The following is a 13,708-nucleotide window of genomic DNA, read 5'->3' as shown; positions in this document are numbered from 1 at the left end:
ACTAGGGCCCGAGTGCCATGATTTCAGATCTGAACCTATTATGTTTTCATGAATATATGTGAGTTCTTGATCCTATATTGCAAGTCTATAGTCACCTACTATGTGTTATGATCCGGCAACCCCGAAGTGACAATAATCGGGACCACTCCCGGTGATGACCACATTTTGAGGAGTTCATGTATTCACTATGTGCTAATGCTTTGTTCCGGTACTCTATTAAAAGGAGGCCTTAATATCCCTTAGTTTCCATTAGGACCCCGCTGCCACGGGAGGGTAGGACAAAAGATGTCATGCAAGTTCTTTTCCATAAGCACGTATGACTATATTCGGAATACATGCCTACATTACATTGATGAATTGGAGCTAGTTCTGTGTCACCCTATGTTATGATTGTTACATGATGAACCGCATCCGACATAATTCTCCATCACCGATCCAATGCCTACGAGCTTTTTACATATTGTTCTTCGCTTATTTACTTTTCCGTTGCTACTGTTACAATCACTACAAAACATCAAAAATATTACTTTTGCTACCGTTACTTTTGTTACCGTTACCACTACTATCATATTACTTTGCTACTAAACACTTTGCTGCAGATACTGAGTTATCCAGGTGTGGTTGAATTGACAACTCAACTGCTAATACTTGAGAATATTCTTTGGCTCCCCTTGTGTCGAATCAATAAATTTGGGTTGAATACTCTACCCTCGAAAACTGTTGCGATCCCCTATACTTGTGGGTTATCAAGACTATTTTCTTGCGCCGTTGCCGGGGAGCATAGCTCTATTCTTTGAGTCACTTGGGATTTATATCTGCTGGTCACTATGAAGAACTTGAAAGACGCTAAGACAACAATTTATCCCTCAACTACGAGGGGAGGTAAGGAACTGCCATCTAGCTCTGCACTTGATTCACCTTCTGTTTTGAGTAAGCTTGCGACACCTAAACCTGCTTCTGCTATTCGTTCTGATATGTCGCATGTTATTGATGATGCCACTTCTGCTATGCATGATACTTATGATGAGACTACTTCTATGCTTGAGACTACTGTGCCACTTAGTGAATTTCTTGATGAACAAATTGCTAGGGCTAGAGAGAAAGAAATTATTGAAACTGATTATATTGATGAAAGTGATGATGAAGACTTGCCTGTTATTCCTGAGGGTTATGTTTTTGATAAAGAAGCTTCCTTAGCTATTTTAGCTTGCAAAGATAGATATGAGCTCAAGAGGTTATTAGCTAAATGGAATCAACAATCTCTTAATGATAGAATGAAACCTGACCCTGCTTTTGCTACTTCACCTATCTGTGTTACCGATAAGGATTATGAATTCTCTGTTGATCCTGATATAATTACTTTGGTTGAATCTGATCCTTTTCATGGTTATGAATCTGAAACTGTTGTGGCACATCTTACTAAATTAAATGATACAGCCACCCTGTTCACTAATGATGAGAGATCTCGCTACTTTTATATCGTTAAAATATTTCCGTTCTCATTAAATGGTGATGCTAAGATATGGTTTAATTCTCTTGATCCTGGTTGTGTGCGTAGTCCCCAGGATATGATCTATTACTTCTCTACTCAATATTTCCCTGCTCATAAGAAACAAGCTGCTCTGAGGGAAATATACAATTTTGTGCAAATTGAAGAAGAGAGTCTCCCACAAGCTTGGGGGAGGCTTCTCAAGTTACTTAATGCTTTGCCTGGTCATCCTCTTAAGAAAAATGAAATACTTGATATCTTTTATAATGGACTAACCGATGCTTCCAGAGATTACCTGGATAGTTGTGCTGGTTCTGTTTTTAGGGAAAGAACACCGGATGAAGCTAAAATTCTATTGAATAATATGTTGACAAATGAAAATAATTGGACACTTCCTGAGCCAATTCCTGAGCCTATTCCTAAACCAACTCCGAAGAAGAGAGGTGTTCTATTTCTCAGTCCCGAAGATATGCAAGAGGCAAAGAAATCTATGAAAGAAAAGGGTATTAAAGCTGAAGATGTTAAGAATTTACCTCCTATTGAAGAAATACATGGTCTTAATCTACCGCCTGTTGAAGAAACATATGATCTTAATCCTCCACCTATTGAAGAAATTCATGGCCTTGATAACCCGACACAGGTAGTAAAGGTAAATGCTCTCTATAGATATGATAAAGCTGAAATCCCTCCTACTAAAATTGCTAGCCAGTGCTTGGATGAGTTTGATAACTTTATGTGGTTAAGCAAGAAGATTTCAATGCTTATTTTGGTAGACAATTAAAACAAAATGCTTATATGATTGAACACTTGGGTGATTATATGGCTAATGTTAGAGGTGAACTTAAACTCATTACTAAACATGCTTCTATGGTTACCACTCAAGTAGAACAAGTACTTAAAGCTCAAAATGATTTGCTCAATGAAATGAATAGTAAGAAAAATGATTATGTTGTTAGAGTGGCTACTAGAACTGGTAGAACGACTCAGGAACCTTTGTATCCTGAAGGCCACCCTAAGAGAATTGAGCAAGATTCTCAGAGAAATAATATTGATGCACCTAGTCCTTCTAAAAAGAAGAAAAATAAAAATGATAGGACTTTGCATGCTTCTAGTGAACCTATTGCTGAAACACCTGAGAATCCAAATGATATATCTATTTCTGATGCTGAAACACAATCTGGTAATGAACATGAACCTAGTGAAAATGCTAATGATGATGTTCATGATGATGCTCAACCTAGTAATGATAATGATGTAGAAATTGAACCTGCTGTTGATCTTGATAACCCACAATCAAAGAATCAACGTTATGATAAGAGAGACTTTGTTGCTAGGAAACATGGTCAATAAAGGGAACCTTGGGTTCAGAAACCCATGCCTTTTCCTCCCAAACCATCCAAGAAAAAGGATGATGAGGATTTTGAGCGCTTTGCTGAAATGATTAGACCTATCTTTTTGCGTATGCGATTAACTAATATGCTCAAAATGAATCCTTATGCTAAGTATATGAAAGATATTGTTACAAATAAGAGAAAGATACCGGAAGCTGAAATTTCCAGCATGCTTGCTAATTAAACTTTTAAGGGTGGAATACCGGAGAAACTTGGAGATCCAGGAGTACCTACTATACCATGTTCCATTAAAAGAAATTATGTTAAAACTGTTTTATGTGATCTTGGAGCCGGTGTTAGTGTTATGCCTCTCTCTTTATATCGTAGACTTGATTTGAATAAGTTGACACCTACTGAAATATCTTTGCAAATGGCTGATAAATCAACTGCTATACCTGCCGGTATTTATGAGGATGTGCCTGTTGTGGTTGCAAACGTTACTATTTTATCGGACTTTGTTATTCTTGATATTCCCGAGGACGATAGTATGTCTATTATCCTTGGAAGACCTTTTTTGAATACTGCAGGGGCTGTTATTGATTGCAACAAAGGCAATGTCACTTTTCATGTTAATGGTAATGAGCATACGGTACACTTTCCGAGGAAACAACCTCAAGTTCATAGTATCAATTCTATTGGAAAAATTCCATCGATTAGGAGGTTTTGAATTTCCTCTTCCTACTGTCAAGAAGAAATATGATATTCTTATTATTGGGGATGTGCATATCCCCGTTGAGGTAACATAGTGTTATTCGAAATTTCTCCGGTTCCATGTTAGTCGGAATGAGTTTGTTAACAAGACCTGATCAACCTTGTTAGTGGATTCCTTTTGATGAGCATGAGATGGATGAAACTAGAAGGCACAACCTTCTGTACCTTCCTTCTACTTTCTGTTATTTAGTTGAAATAAAGTAAAATAGTATTTTTCTGTCTACTTTCTGATTTATCCGTGCAATATAAAAATACCCCGAAAATAAAAATTCTCCAAATGCCCTGAAAATGGAATATGATTTTTTTCTAGAATTTTTGAGAATATCTGGCACTGAGAGCACAGCAGGAGGGGCAAGCACCTGGCCACGAGGGTGGAGGGTGCGCCCTACCCCCCAGGGCGCGCCCCCTGCCTCGTGGGCCCATGGTGTCCCTCCTCCACTCATTCCTGCACCCATACACTCCTTCCTCCCACAAACACCAATATCCAGCTCAAGCACGAGTTCTAGCTCATTTTGCTGCGATTTTCGATCTCCTTGCTCAAAGCACCTCTCACAAAACTGCTTGGGGAGATTGTTCCTTGGTATGTGACTCCTCCATTGGTCCAATTAGTTTTTGTTCTAGTGCTTTATTCATTGCAAATTTGTGCTGCCTAGGTGACCATGTTCTTGAGCTTGCATGTCAAATTTATATGGTTCCAAGTAGTTCTAATGCATGATATAGGCTCTAGGCACTTGTAGGAGTAGTTGCTATCAATTTCATTGAGTTTGGTTTACTTTTGTTTGAAGTTACTAAAAATTTAAGAAATTTTTCAGAGGAAGAAATATGCTTAGGAAAATGTTTCAAGGTGGTTCTTCAAGGAAGCAAGGACCCAGGCTTGCAATGCGTGATGCTGACAAGGAGCCACCAAGGGACGCTCCAGTGCGGCCCTGTGAATGGCCTTCAGAAAATTTTATGGATCGAGCGGGAATCAAGGAAGAATTTAACGCATATTTGCATAACGCCGATCTTGTGAGCTTTGAGGCAGACAAATGCCGCCAGTACCACTGTCTCACTAGTACATTTGTGAGGAGGTTTGAATTTTCATCTTCACGTAATTCTCCAATTGTCCTGTTTGATCTTTATGAAAAATCTTATACCATGGACTTAGAGGATTTTACTTCTGCTTGCAAACTTCCACAATGGGGTAGTGTAAGTGAACCCCGTAAATCTGAATTTAGAAACTTACTTGCTAGTATAACCGTGGGGGACTCTAGAGATATAGCACAAGCTACCATAGGGAGAATCCATTTTCCTGCTATACATTATTTTGCTCTTTTCATAGGTAGGTGCATAAATGGTAAAGATGAAGCATGTCACATGTGTGTCCCTGATCTCAGTATTCTTAGGAGTGCTGTGTTAGGAGACCAAACTTATAATTTGGGAGCCATTGTTGCACGTAGGTTGCATAATAATAGATTTAATGGAGATTTCTTTGGTGGAATTTATGCAACCCGCTTAGCTGATTTTCTTGGTGTGGACGTTCGTGAGGATGACATTGAGTTGCCTCCTACTTACTTAGACTATAATTCTACGGTCTATCACCAGTTTGTCGAGAGGAATGAATCACCTCTCCGATATCGCTTAATCTTTGATAGACGTCATGCTTTCCATATTACTCTCCCTGCTCCCGCCTTCTTTGATTATCAGGCAAAAGGAAGACATTTTATCACCAGAGAGGAGGCAGATGAGTACGAGAGGAGGGCGGAGGCAGCTCGCCGCCACGCTGCAGCTCAGGAAGCGATAACCGCTGCATCTCAGTACGACCCCAGCTACACCTACGGGTATCCGCCAGGCCATCCGTGGCAATAAACCAACTTAGGCCAAAAGCCTAAGCTTGGGGGAGTACGTATCTCTCACGGACATTACATTTATGTTCACACACACTCATTGCTAGATGTCGGTGCTCATACTCTTTCATTGTAATATCCATGCTAGTTTATTTTATTTTTCTTGCTTTCTTCTTGTGTGTTTAATAAACCTTAAGAAAAACAAAAAACAAAAAATTAGTGTAGCTTTTAGCTAGTTTACTTTTCTTGCTGTAGTAGTATTAATTAAAAAGAAAACCCAAAATGATTTCCCGTTCTTCTTTTGCTTGTTGGGAGCTTTCTCGTGTAAATAGTTTTTATTTCTTTTCTTTTCTTTGGGGGTCGATAGGAGAAGACCATGATTAAATTGTTGAAGTGGCTCTGATATGCATTATTGTTGATTTAACCAAGAGCCCGTATTTCCTTGTCTTCTCCTGTTTATTGAATGCTCGCAGATTCCAGCTTAGTCCAATGCACGTGCACTCTTATTATTATTCACATCGTTCGGTCGTGCAAGTGAAAGGCAATTATGACGATATATGATGGACTGACTGAGATGAGAAAAGTTGGTATGAACTCGACCTCTCTTGTTTTTGTAAATATGATGAGTTCATTGTTCAAGATTCCGCTTATTATGAATAAACATGTTTGCAATGACAATTAGAGATCATAGTTGCTCGTGCCATGCTTGATTAGCTATGATTTATAATGGTTTACCTTGCGTGCCAACATGCTATTAAAATGGTTGTGATGTGGTATAGTGGGGTGGTATCCTCCTTTGAATGATTTAAGTGACTTGACTTGGCACATGTTCACACATGTAGTTGAAACAAATCAACATAGCCGTCACGATATTTATGTTCATGGTGGATTATATCCTACTCATGCTTGCACTCAATGTTTAATAATTTTAATGCATGTTCATGACTATTGTCGCTCTCTAGTTGGTCGCTTTCCAGTCTTTTGCTAGCCTTCACTTGTACTAAGCGGGAATACTGCTTGTGCATCCAATCCCTTAAACCCCAAAGTTATTCCATATGAGTCCTGTCGTGGTTTTGTCACGGCAGATGTCCTAGAGAAAGGACTTAGTCGTGGAGCCATCGCTACGGGTTAGCTTAAAGGGGTTAAAGCGGACAAGGGACGCAAGAGAGTTTTATACTAGTTCGGCCCCTTACGATGTAGGTAAAAGCCTACGTCTAGTTGTGATGGAATTGATGGGGTTTCGATGACCAGGGAGCGAATACGCTTTGCCTGAGTCTCGATTTGTTGTCTGTTGTCCTTGAACCGCCGCCGGGTCGTCCCCTTATATACATGGGTTGACGCCCGTCGGTTTACAGACTCCGAGGCCGGCTCATAATCGTGTCCGGCTCAGTCTCTGCTACTTCTATCTTACAACACAAGTTTACATATCAATGCCGGTTTATGTCTACAGGCCTTAAACCGGCTTTGGGCCCTGGGCCTTCATAAAGCGTCACCGTCTGTCTTCATGGACTTCAGATACAAATGAACTACTTATGGGGTTAACCCGGCCTCTTCTGGACGGTTTACGCCCAGTGGTAATATCCCCAACATTATGCCCCAGATTGATTTGAACTGGTTCATGTCAATCCTCAATACTTAAGAAAATTTCTTCTTCAACATCTTCACATAATCTTGTAAACCGCCGTGACATCATCTTCTAGGACCATGGTAAACCGCCGTGACGTCACCTATTATTTAAAATTGTGTATAATCCACCTTCATTAATGAGCCTCCGACAATCGAGGCGACAGCTCCGCCTCATATCCAAAAATTCGGCTCCTCGATTTTCGTGCCTGTCGGTTATCTCCCTTATAAATAGGGCTAGGGGGTCTTTCCATTTTCCCCCTCGTGCCTCTTCGCGTCATCGTCATCCTCGCGATGCCCGAGCCTTCGACCTCAGCCGCCGTCGTCAACCTTCGACTGCTGCACCAACCTTGGCCACTGCATCGACCTAAACGTACCAGAGCTCCTCCGCGCGCAGCCGCTGCTCGACAGCCGCCGTAAGTCTCCCCTTTCTCTTACCATAGATCTGCACTTAGGGTTTCTGTCGTTCATCAGTGTTCTTCGCCGCCCTTCTTTATCCTTACTTATATCCATGGATTAGATCCAAAAAACACATAGATCTCGTGTGGTAGTAGTTTTAGCACCTGTTTGATATCCAACTCATCTTGTTTAAGTAGAAAATCCCATCTGAACCTTCATCAACTGCTTCGGTACCAATATTTAGGTCTGAATATATTTTCATTTTCTGACATGCGGTAGATCCAAAATTACAATGCCAACTTGTGAAACCTGTTTTCCCCTTCACTTATACATCTTTAATACCAGATTGGGCGGTTTAACTTCACATACAAAATGATGACCCAGTAGATACCATTAGTCCCCTGTTGAACCACCAATGCTTTCATCATTGTACTGTTTCCATTGTCAGACTCTGGTTTACGAATAACCAATTCCGGTTTATCAATATGCTTGTATCCTTATACTGCTGTATAGTTGTCCACTGTAAATCTTAAACCAGCAATAATCATGTTTCAGATTTCCATTGCCATGGCCAAGCAAGTGTATGAATGCAATTGGGCTCCTTCTCGAGTAACTGAGGAACAATTAAACAATCTTGTTAAAACAGGCACTTTAGCCAAGAAATATGTCATCCACTGGAGGGTCCCTGGCCCGGAAAGTCCTCCTACACCCAAGGACGGAGAGGTAGTCGTGTTTGCTGATCATCTCGGACGAGGTTTTAGCCCTCCCGGTTCAAAAAATTTCCGGGATGTACTGGCCAATTTTCAGCTGCGCCCTCAAGACATCGGTCCCAATTCTGTGACCAACATCTGCCACTTCCAAGTCTTTTGTGAGGTTTATCTGCAAGAGGAACCTTCAGTCGAACTGTTTAGGGATTTCTTTCACTTAAACCGTCGCACAGAGTCCTCAGATGGACCCAATACGGAGCTGGGTGGAATGGCGGTTCAGAAAAGGAAGGAAGTCACCTTCCCTCACCCCAAACTCCACAGTCACCCCAAAGAGTGGAACCAGACTTGGTTTTACTGCATTGATACATCTCCATTTGATGAAAATCCTTTGCCGGGTTACCGCCCTGAACGTCTTAGCAACACACATCCTTTTCCTCAGAGGTTGACAACAAGAGAAAGGGCCAACTATGCTCCCCAATTATCAAAGCTTAGAGCCTTCATGGCGAACGGTTTAACAGGAGTTGATCTTGCTCGTTGCTGGATAAGCTGGAATATTCTGCCCTTAAGCCGGCGCCCCGGTTTGATGTGTGAGTACACGGGGAGTTTGAAGGATGCTCAGTGGCACATTGACATTCAGCTTACAGATGCAGAAGTCACTGAAGCTGTAAAGAAGATACTGAACGAACCGGAGGCTGTCTGTGCCCAAACAGGACTACTCCCTTTCTGCACCTTCAACAAACCACCAGCTGTAAGAATCATATAATCTTTTTATCTGAAGTTGCTTCTGTCCAAATATTCTCTGAAAGTGTGATTATTTTCTGACAGGGTGACGATCCGTTCTGGAACAAAAAACCATCCCAAGATAAACCGGCGAAGCCGCAAGATAAACCGGTCAAGCCAGTTCGTCCAAAGACCAAGGTTGTTAAAAAACCTGCCAAGAGAAGGACCACTGCATCCTCCGATCTACCAGCTGATGACGATGTGCGTAATCCGAAACTAGAGGTAGAACATGACTCTCTTGGTTCATTTTTCGTACATCTCATTGACAATGATTATTATCAGGACGACGCTGAAGGCAGTCATGCTGAGGACGTAGAGGTAACCATTCTTTCCTCCGATTCAGATCCTCTGCCAACATAAAAAATCCGTCAAGCAAACCGGAAAGTAAAATTTTCTCACCCTCTTGCTTACTTGGACCCAAACTTTCTTTTGAAGACGCAGCAGCACAAGGCTCGCTGTACAACCCGGCACAGCAGCTAGGTAGTTACCTCCGCCCGTTTACCGAACAGTCCGGTTCGGAAACGCCGATCAGAGGTCTCTTATCCCATTGATACTTCATGCCCAAAAGCAGGTTGTTTTCGCCAGCCTCTTAACCCGTCTGATTCAAATTATCAGGGTACTTCTCACTCATCCTCTGGCGAGTCATCGGCCACACAGCTTCCACCCCTCAAAACAGTTCCTGGGTGAGCTATGCACGTGTCTTTATTCTTGATGTGTTATCTTTACATACTATACTAATCCTTATGTCTATCTTTTCTCAGCGCCAAGCCAAGACCCAGCAAGAAAGCTCGATTAAGCCAACTGGCTGATGATAATGTAGCTGCTGAACCGGAAACAACTCCAGATCCGGAAGAAACCGACGGTGACGCCATGCTTCACGATCTGCCGCCTCAAGACCATGACTTCCTTGCTGAACAAGTGCAAGTTGACACTACAAGCCATGCAGACCGGCCAACCAGCCTTGTCCGAACTGATGACAAACCGGCCAGTCCGGTTAAGGGTACTGACAATCCGCCAACTCCAGCGAAGGCTGCTGATGACCAAGATGATGACATTATGATTACTGGCACTGGCCACACCACTCCTGGCAACCCTGTCGCTTTGTCAAAGCATACTGCCAAGGACGAGCTTTCTGCTATCGGCAAAGGCAAATGGAATGCCGATTTATCAAGCTACGCCAATCTCAATGCTCAAGACATTCACTCTGGCTTCTTGAACCGTCTGTATACTAGCCGTGACTATGAAGCTAGTTTGGTAAACTTGATGAAGGAGCGATATGAGGTAACTACTATTTTTCTCTTTTGTCCAATTGCAGTTTATCAACTCCTAGTAGATCCCAAGTGACGGTTTATGATACCAATCTAAACCGGGACTTTTACCATAACTTAACTTTGCATATTTAGTTTCCAGGGACCGGATTACCTTTTTAAGATGAACCGGTTCCTTAAAATTTGCCATACTGCTCTTTCACCGGTATAGCCCCCAAGGGCCGGTTTAACTTTATAAAGATGAACCGGGACTGTAGAAGAATTCTCATACCAACAGTTTTTGAACAAACACACATTAGCCCCCAAGTGCCAAGATTAATACTTTTATTGTGCTTGGGACTTGTAGAAATTTCTGATAAGGAGCAAATATGCATTAGCCCCCAAGTATCAAGGGGATAACTTGTTATGTGCTTGGTACTTCAAATATGTACTGTCAACTCATTGTGTATCTGTCTCTTTATAGGCTGAACTGAGCAAGAAGGAAAGCCAAACCGCTGATCTGCAAGAGAACATCAAGTCCCAACAGGCCAAAACTTCAAAAGCAAAAGATGAGCTGACGAGCGCTTTAGCCGCTATGGAAAAGCTAAAGGAGAGCGTTGCCAAGGAGCGGGCGGATTGGAACACAGAGAAATCCGCTTTGCGGAAAAGAGCTGAAGACGCAGAAGCAGCTCTCAAACCGGTGGTAGACGAGCTGACTGGTGTAAAGCGGCAAGTACATGCGATGACCGCTGCTGTGTTTGGTAAGCATCTTTTCCTTAATACTTTCAACATATCTTCCCATGCGTTGCCGGTTTACTGATGTTTGCAATGATGCAGGAACTCACATTAGTCATCTGGGCTCTGATGTTCAGAAGAAGCTGAAGGCTGCCTACACGCTGATAGAACAACTGTATACCGGCGCTCAACGAATTATCTGCACCGCTTCTCACAATAAGCCGCCCCCGACGTTAATCAAGGATACCTTAGACAGGCTATCTATGCTGCCTGCCCGGGTAGAAGAGCTAAAGAGGTCTGCTGCAAGGGCTGGCGCTCTGACCGCTCTAACCCGGGCAAAGGGGTGGGTGCCTGATCTTGATCCGGTGGACGTGGCTAAAGGCTTCCCAAGCTTAAAAGAAGACGGATCAGAATTTGGCCAGGAGGATCTCCGCGCCATAAACCGGGAAGTACGTCCACTGGCTTGTCAATTGGCTGAAGAAGTTGATCTCTCACACTATCAAGCAAGTTATGATGATAAGAACAGACGGGTTGCGGTGCCAGTTCCAGAAGCGCAAAATCTGATCCCTCCAATCCGTAAGCACACTTATGCCCCTGATATTGAACCGTCAACCCTTATAAACGACGAAGCTGTGTTCCAAGCTTTAACTGGGATCGACTGGACAACTGTTGACTTCCAGCCACTGGGTAGAGATGAAGAAGATGAACCGGTGCAAGATGATCCGCAGCCGTCAGGTCAAGATGATAAGCAATCATAATCCGGGGCCGGTTTAGTCTTCCACTTGCTACAATGCTTATTGAGAAACAATTATCCCTTTGGGCACTGAAACGCCTTGTAATAGGCTAGTTAAAACACTTGGTCTGTTATGCCTTCGTGCATATTTATCTGCGACTGATGCATGTTAATCCGCCATGCTTAAGATATGACGTTCATAATCCATAGCTATTTATTCAAGCTGTTCCCGCAGATAAGAAGTTAAAAGCGCCCTGGCGGTTTACCACCGGGTGGGTCATGCTACCCAAATATATATATGACCAAGGTTTATAACCAAGGTTGTAAAAGATAACCAAATATGGAAATACATGATACCTGTTACCTTTAGGCATAGTGTTGGCTGACCAACCTTGTAATGAGGGTAATAACCCTAATCCGGAGTAAAAGTAACTCCTGTTATATGATGCCGGTTTACAATAAAACCGTTCCGGGTTGTGATAAACACTGGTTTACTCCATACTGGTGACTATGAGTCAAAACCAGACCGGGCTGATAGTCTCCGGATATAACTTGATCATGTACTGACAACTTGTAGTTGACAGTCTAACCGGGTTGATAAACACCGGTTTGAAAATGTCACAAATCTTATGAAAACAAAGAAAACTCAGCAAAAGGCAAATAAAAACCGTTGTAGTCGAGGCTTTTCACGGGCTGCCAGGCCCCAAATTTGATCAAGAGGTGTAGCTATGGTTCGGGTTCGACCAAGCCCCCAAGTGATGCTGTGGCATTACGGCGATCAAGAGGTGTAGCTATGGTTCGGGTTCGACCAAGCCCCCAAGTGATGCTGTGGCATTGCACCGATCAAGAGGTGTAGCTATGGTTCGGATACGACCAAGCCCCCAAGTGGCTGTGGCATTACGCCGATCAAGAGGTGTAGCTATGGTTCGGATACGACCAAGCCCCCAAGTGATGCTGTGGCATTACGCCGATCAAGAGGTGTAGCTATGGTTCAGGTTTGACCAAGCCCCCAAGTGAGGCTGTGGCATTACGCCGATCAAGAGGTGTAGCTATGGTTCGGATACGACCAAGCCCCCAAGTGATCTAATATCAAGCTTTGAGAAGCTAAATCAAGGGGTAAACCGGACGCCGCTTTGTAAGCTCCATGTAACCACACATGATGTAAGAAAACAACAGATACCCTGCTTTAGCTGAGGTTCCGGTTTATTATATTGATCATAATATATACAATGTCATATTATGTACATAAGCAGAGCCTGTAGCTCAAGTATAGTCGGGCCGAAGATGAGCAATATTCCACGGCCGGTTGGTCTCCTCCTCCGATTTACGTGAGTCTTTGTGCTCTCGAACATCGATTAGGTAGTATGACCCATTGTGCAGATTCTTGCTGACCACAAAAGGTCCTTCCCAAGGGGGGGATAGCTTGTGCATATCCGTCTGATCCTGGATGAGTCGAAGCACCAATTCTCCTTCTTGAAAGGTTCTGGTTCTAACCCGGCGGCTATGATAACGGCACAGATCTTGCTGATAAATCACCGAACGGGCTGCTGCCATGTCACGCTCCTCATCTAACAGGTCAAGAGCTTCCTGCCGTGCCTTCTCGTTGTCAGCTTCAACGTATGCCGCTACACGAGGTGAATCATGACGGATGTCACTAGGAAGAACCGCTTCTTCTCCATAAACCATGAAGAACGGTGTATATCCTGTCGATCTGTTGGGTGTGGTATTGATGCTTTATAACACTGAAGGTAGCTCCTCAACCCAACAACCCGGCGTCCGTTGCAAAGGAACCATAAGCCGGGGTTTGATGCCTCTCAAGATCTCTTGATTGGCCCTCTCCGCTTGACCATTGGACTGGGGGTGAGCCACTGATGACACGTCAAGCCGGATGTGCTCACGTTGACAGAACTCCTTCATGGCACCCTTTGACAGATTGGTACCGTCGTCTGTTATAATGCTGTGTGGAAAGCCAAACCGGAAGATCACCTTTTTGATGAATTGAACCGCCGTGGCTGCGTCACACTTACTAACTGGCTCTGCCTCCACCCACTTTGTGAACTTATCAAC

The sequence above is a fragment of the Aegilops tauschii genome, chromosome 2, assembly GCF_002575655.3.
Source record: "Aegilops tauschii subsp. strangulata cultivar AL8/78 chromosome 2, Aet v6.0, whole genome shotgun sequence".
Taxonomy (NCBI): Eukaryota; Viridiplantae; Streptophyta; class Magnoliopsida; order Poales; family Poaceae; genus Aegilops; species Aegilops tauschii.
The sequence above is the reverse complement of the archived record's forward strand: the minus strand, read 5'-3'. Positions refer to the sequence as shown.